A 7,028-nucleotide genomic window follows, 5' to 3' on the forward strand; every position below is an offset into this window, starting at 1 on the left:
AGTGTCTAGCCCACAAATTTATACTGCATACTCATGCCTATGTTAACCTTTTGTGGATGTGGGTGGCCTCAAAATATGAGAACTGGTTCTACACCAATTTTTAAAATATTCCCCTGCCTGGTTGTATGGAGGCAGTTCTTAAGCTTCCCCCGGGTTGCTGTGATTATTTGCAATTGGAGTATTTACTCTCCAGTTATTATGAACCTCAGCTATTACATTTTAGCACAGTATATTTCTGGTAAAATGCAAGTATTGATATCTGTTCAATTACAGGCTGTACATATACACGCACAAACACTCATTCTCAACACATCAAGGCCTTCTGATCATTTAAAAATTATGTAGATTCTTTCATTGCCCATTTTGAAGTCATCCTCCAAGTTCTTTCCAAATTCCTAATTCTTATGCAACCTGAAGAGAGGTTTTTCATTTAATAGGATCATCTCTTAAGTATTTGTTTGCTTTGTTTTTTATGGCGTTATGCATTTCTCTATTCATTTCTATTTAGTTTTTTAATGTGTTGTACATCAGCTGGAGACACTGGAGTAGCAAGCAACTGACCAGTCTAATAAATATCATGATTATATTTGTAGTACAGTAGTAGTATCGGCAACAGTGATAGTAGTAAAACTGTTGACCATTTTACCTTGGGCAACTAGATGAAGCGCAAAACGGAATGGCCCACCTCTCAATCCCTGCCTTCCCTTCCTTCCTCCTACAATCCTATCCTTTACAGCAGGGCTGGGGAACCTGTGGCAATCCAGATGTTGTTGGACTACAACTCCTATTGTTCTTGACCATTGGGCCATGTTGGCTGGGGTTGGTGGGTATTTGACTGTTTTCAGCAATGTCTGGAGGGCCACAGGCATAACAACCCATGCTTTATAGCCAGATCTGTACTGCATTCCCACCACCAATGATACGAAGTGTAGTGCTACTGCTGCCAGAAGTCAGACAGAGAAGCAAGAATTCTAGCTGCCATAGCACAGTGGTTCTTTGGTAGGGAAGAGCTAATTGCATCATCTGTGGCAGCCCCTAAGTTGTAGAACTCCCTTCCCACATAGGTGGCACCTTCATTACAGAGTTTCCAGTGATGGCTGAAGATACACCTCTATACCCTGGCTTTTGACACTTGAGGAGTATAGTTTCAGGACTCACCTTATTTTTGTGGTCATTAAGTTGTTCTTAATTTTATAAATGTTGTAATCCACTCTGGGACCTTAGGGTGAAGGGCGGGTCACCATCGTACAAGTGAACTACACTGTTATTTCATTGTGGGAAGATACCAAAATTAAGCAGGGCAAACCCTGTTTTTCCACCAAGCAAAACAACTGTGGCTTCTCATTGAGTGCTCCTGTATGACACACATTTGTCATGTCACAGTTATCCATCACTTTTTAAGGTGACCATAAAAAAAATGTCAAAGAGGACCGCAGTGCCCCATGGGTGGTCCAAAATATTTAGTGAAGGTATGTTCCTGAAAGACCCAAGATCCCTTACTTGTGTAGGCAGGGTATATATCTCAGGAGAACCACCCTAGGATAACATCCATGGTATATTGATTGTATAAACAAGACCCAAGTCAACCCATTCCCACTGTCCTAAAGAGATCCACAGAACTTTTCTCGCAATGATCGGGGGGGGGTGTATATTGAATGGGCACCTCCTTACACCACAACTCCATCAAAGCTTAGCAAAAGGTGGCATTTGTCAAAACAACAGCTAATTTACTGTGGCACAATCTCTCATATCTGGCCTGTGTGCAACAAGCCTTGGTCCCTACTGCTGACTGAGCATAGAAGTATACATTACTCCTGCCCCAGATCAGTCCTGCTGTGGGAAATAAATAAGGATTTCAAATCCCAGGCTGTCTGTCAAAAGGTACTAAAAGAAACGCTTTGTTCGAATTTGAAGTCTCTTATTTCAATTACTTCCTTATGTGCTGATTGTAGCAGCAGGATTAGCTTTATATCTCTTCTGCCAAAGCTGTCAAGACAAGCTGCAGCTGTACATCTCCTACATTTAACCATGCCTAGCTGTGGATTTTGATCTCTTGTGGTAGGCTTAAAAAACAACCACCAGCAGCTCTGAGATATTGAACTCCCCCAGGTAAAGTAAGAAAAAGGTTGACGTGTTCCCAAGTTTAACCAAGGCACAGAGACAGATGGGTGGAATCCCCTTTTGCCTTTAATAGCAGACAGATCAATGGAAAGGGGACACCACTGTCATAGACCTTCTGCATATTTTGATCTTATGAATGGACAGCAGCCAAATAAAAACAGAGAAATGAAACAAAACACACAAATACATACACACCTGACCAATCCTTCCAGACTCTGCCCTAAAGTAGGGAAACAGCCAGAGGATGAGAGCAAGGTACAAGGTGAAAGCAAAATATTATTACTCACCCAACACTTCATAGTGTAACTTTTAGTTGAAGTCAGATCCAAACACCATACAAGCTATAAAGGTTCCCCTTGCTTCACAGCACCCCCCACCAGACTCCTTGGATGCACTTCCCAATTAAGTGATCCTGTTCTGTGCATTAGAAATGCAAACTTTCAGCTCAGGAGTATCCCAAAATAGGTGCAATCATTAAGTCAGTTAAACATATGTATTTTAACAAAAAAGAAAATCCAACATAATGACAATGTGCAAATTCATGTGAAAGGCTATACTCTATATCCAGTGGGTAGTATCCAGGCTAATTTAACCATACTTCAGTTCCATTTATTTATTTTTGTGGAACTTAAATTATTACTGACTTGACGACTGATTTCAAGGACAGCTAAGTTCAACTAATTTATGCTGAAATCCTACATGCAGGAAAACACCACTGAACACAATTAGATTCACTTCTGAGTAAACATGTACAGGGTTGTACTGTAAGACTAGATTCAACAATGCATGCACATCACATAACACAGTAGGCAAAAGTCACACGTCTCCCCAATACCTGGAGTTGATTCTACGCATGCTTAACCTGCTTACCATTTCAGCTCTATATTGCCACAAGATTAAACTAGCATCTCTACTTTTCGGATTATGCGCTGCTGCAATGACTTACTACAATAGCAATTTTTATTATTATAATAATAACTATTATAACTACATTTATATGCCAACTCCCCCCAAGCTCATGGTGGCATACATCTTCCCAGTTTATCCTCATAACAACCCTGTGAGATAGGTTAGGCCAGGCATAGGCAAACTAAGCCCTCCAGAGGTTTTGGAACTACAACTCCCATCATCCCTAGCTAACAGAACCAGTGGTCAGAGATGATGCGAACTGTAGTCCCAAAACATCTGGAGGGCCAAGTTTGCCTATGCCTGAGTTAGGCTGAGAGACAGTGACTCGCCACCCAGTGAGCTTCATGGCTGAGTGCTCTCCCAGGTCTTAGTCCAACACTTTAACCACTACACCACATTGGTTTTCAGTAACAGAGTTTCTGACAGCTGGTGCATTTGCTTGACTAAGAAACTGATGGGGCTACCGCTGGTGGGGTAATGCAAAAATGCCATTTGATCACAATCCTTTTCTCCACCACCACTCAAAAGTCAAGGTAAGATAAGCACATAACAATGCCATCACATTTCCTTGCTATTTAATCCTGATGCCACAGTAGCAGTGGAAATGGCTGTAGGTTCTGAAGCATTCTGTCCCAGTTCTTACTTGCCTGAGCTGCATCTCCAACAATTCAAACCAATATTCACTATTCACAAACTATGAGGCCTTTTCTACAGTTACCCAAGTATAACTCCTCCTCTCTCCACAATTCTAACTTCACATCATTTCCCAGTGAGCAACCACCCCATTCCAGAACCAAGCTGAGTGTCTTTCATTTACTTTAGGATATGGACAGATGCACAGACATGATGCTGCAATGACTGTAATTCACTTAGCAGTCTTTCCTTGGTCAATACACCAGCAGTCTTGCAAGCTCACTTTCATGAATCAGCACTTTATAGTTTCATTTATTTTATTGACAGAATGAACAGAGACCAAGAGAATATCAGGTCCACAGAAACTGTGACAAGGACCATGAATTAAAAGACAAAAATAAGTCAGAAGAGAAAGTGGAGCCCATTCCAGTTTCCTGTTTAGAAAGGTCCCAAGAAGTAGGCACCTGCCCACATTTAAAGTAACAAAAAATATATGGATTTTCCTCCAAATAAATAGGGAACCTTTCTAAACAGGATTCACATATCCAGAAGGCTCAACAAGGAAAACAGCTATGTGAAAGGAAAGCCAGAATCAAATTTATTGATCCCCCAAATGCCACTCAGCCAGTATTTTAACATAAAATAAAGTTCATCTGCTTTTTCAACTTGTTAACATGCTCCACATCTCCAGGTGAAGCCATCTAAAGGTTAATGCAGTAAATTAAACCAACAATGCATTTTCTCCACAGACCTGAAAAACATGAGGCAACTCCCACCTAAAGTAGCAAACATATTCAAAGACAGCCAGTTCCCTATCCTGCACAAAATGAAAGTTACTGTGAAGGGAGTCACAGAATCCCAAGACCATCAGAGAGGTCAGCTCCTGCCTTCAAGAGAGATGTGGAACCATTATTCCTCTGACTCACCAAACACAGCACCAGATTACAAACCACAGAAACACAGCAAAAATGACAAGCCATGTTTTTACAGCTTACCAGGAAAATAAAAGCTTGGCAAAGAAGGGAATACAGTGTGGGGAAACAATCAGGAGCCCTCAGTGAACAGTACGAAACAGTCACACAATTGTGGATGGAAAGAGGTTGAGAGATCAAGCTTTTCCAGGACATCTCTGTAAAAGGGAACCTAGGGTCATAGCCCTTAGGGCCATTCAATGTCAGCAGGGAGGCGTTAGTGGTCCATGTGTACTCAGTTATCAGAACTAAGTTTATCCATTAACACACTTTAACCACCCTTCTGTACACAGCAGGAAGGTTACCGAGTGTTATATAACAAGGGTGAAGCTTCTGTTTGCAATTTAAGAACATGTAGCATTTCTAATTCATGTCAGCAATCATGAGGAGTGAAGTACAGAGTAGCAATTATTTTGTATAGCATTAGAAGAAATAAACAAACATAGTACCTGTGGACGTTTCAGTATTAAATAAAAGACATGGTTTATAGCTAGTGGGGTGACGAGGGAGAAGTGGATAGAAGGAGTTAGGTATTGTGAGAAAAGCACACCTGGGGTGAGGACTGAAAACCTAGGGCCCTGAATTCTTTCCCTCCAAGCTAATCAAACCCTGAATAGCAAGAAAGAATAGCAAGTCAAAATAAAGAAAACTGTGTGTGCATTTGTGCACCATCACTAACACGCCTTAGAAAAATCACTAACCCAGCTGCATACAATTCTCTGTCCTCAAGAAAGGCAAGAAAAACCAGGGCCTGCACCTTTCAAGAAGGAGATAAAACACCTGTTTATCAGTCTGACCAGCTAGCAAACATGACTCAAGTTTTTACAAAAGAAAAGCACTTCCACTTCAGTTTTCTGGGTTCCCAGTTCCCATCAAACGGGTTTTGAAAGGTTGGCTTCCCTGAACTTTTGCAGGTTGCAACAAAACGTGTTTGTTATGTTTTTTGGGGGGCAGCTGAGAGAGAGCCTTCTCTCCTCTTGAATAGCAACTATAGCAGATAAACTGTCTCGCTGCTGCTGTTTCCAAAGACAGTAAATAGACTTTTAAGAGGATGGGAGTGTAGAGAAGAGGCTGCGGGGGGAGACGGGGGGAGACAGAGATGAAGCCGCCGAGTCGGAGGGAGGGAGGCGGGGTGGGAAGGAAGGAAGGAGGGAGGGAAGGAGGCTCGTTACCTGACACGGAGAAAGAGGTGGGCCTCGGGAGGAAATACGAGGGGCAGAGGAAAGGATTAAAAAATCAACTATGGGCGTGCGAGGGGGAACACGGAGTGGGTGTGAAGTATAACAGGGGGAGGGTCTCCCTTAGGGAGCTCTAAAATGGCGGCAGCTTCCTTCCCACACCGCTCCCTTCTCCCTCACACACAGACAGTACAGACACATATATATTTATGTATATGTATATACATACCTATATATATATAGCACACTCCCGCCCCCGCCGTCTCTCTCCGCCTCCCCCCCCCCCCGTTTTTCTCCCCCGCCCCTCCGTCAACCGCTCTCACCGGGCTCGAGCCCCCTCCTTCCTGCTCCTTTTTCGCCCGCGGGAGAGGAGCCTCTTTTGCTCGCTTCAGCCGCTCTTCACTTTCTTTTCTTTTCTTTTTTTTCTTTCTGTGTTTTTTTTTTTTTTTTTTTTTGCCTTCACCGCCGCAATCCCACAATCCCCCGCGCGCGCCTCCAGCGGCCGACCTGCTGTTTCCTCCTCCTTCCGCTTAGCCCCTCCCCTCTCCTCAACTCGGCGTTCTCTTGCCGATCCTCCTCCGCGAGCTCTGTAGCTCCGCCCCTGTCCTCCAACTTAAGCTCCTCCTCCTCCTTCGGGCTCCCCCGCCCCTCCCGTTTGTCAATGGAGGGAAGAGGGAGGCGCACCTGCGCATGCGTCACGCTCCCTCGCCTCATTTACTTACGACAGTTGTCCTGCTCCTTTCGATACTTCTGTTCCCCAAGTGAAATTGCCACCTTACTCTTGCTGGCCTCTATTTTACTTCCTGCCCCTTCTGTGTATCCCCCCCCCTGTTCATTTTGTTTCTTCTCAACGATTTTGTACTGGAATTTTCGTTGAAACGTTTTGTAGGCACACTTTCAGATTCTTGCAGACAAATCAGCTGGTTTGTGGCACCATAATAATTGTGACCCTCACAATTATTATGGCATACACTTCTCTGGATTATCAGCTCCCGCCCGGAAACCAATGCCCCACTGTGGAAGGACGTGTGGATCCAGAATTGCTCTCCACAGTCACTTACGGACTCATTGATAAAACCGTGTTTATGGAAGACAATCTTACTCGGCTACAAGTGATCGCCAAAGAAGCAGCAGCCAGGAATTTTGTTAGAGGGGGGCAGGACTTTTGTTAGGGGAGGCGGCGGCAGAACCGCCATGACTAGTCAGTTAAGTATTT

The 7,028-nt window shown here is 43.6% G+C and overlaps 1 protein-coding gene across 10 annotated transcripts in view; it reads right to left on the minus strand.

Moving 5' to 3' along the window:
- Window positions 1–6,289, minus strand: part of PPP6R1 (protein phosphatase 6 regulatory subunit 1) — a gene marked incomplete at its 3' end in the record, with an annotated part of 49,304 nt that extends 43,015 nt beyond the window's left edge. For 8 of the 10 annotated variants that reach the window (XM_081167094.1, XM_081167097.1, XM_081167096.1 and 5 more), the window contains exon 1: window positions 6,136–6,289. Of the gene's footprint in view, window positions 1–5,806; window positions 5,922–6,135 lie in introns of those variants that run through there. The other 2 variants (XM_081167090.1, XM_081167091.1) reach the window with 2 other exon arrangements.
- Between the last annotated feature and the right edge of the window lie 739 nt (window positions 6,290–7,028).

The sequence above is a fragment of the Podarcis bocagei genome (assembly GCF_964188305.1).
Source record: "Podarcis bocagei genome assembly, chromosome: 13".
Lineage (NCBI taxonomy): Eukaryota > Metazoa > Chordata > Lepidosauria > Squamata > Lacertidae > Podarcis > Podarcis bocagei.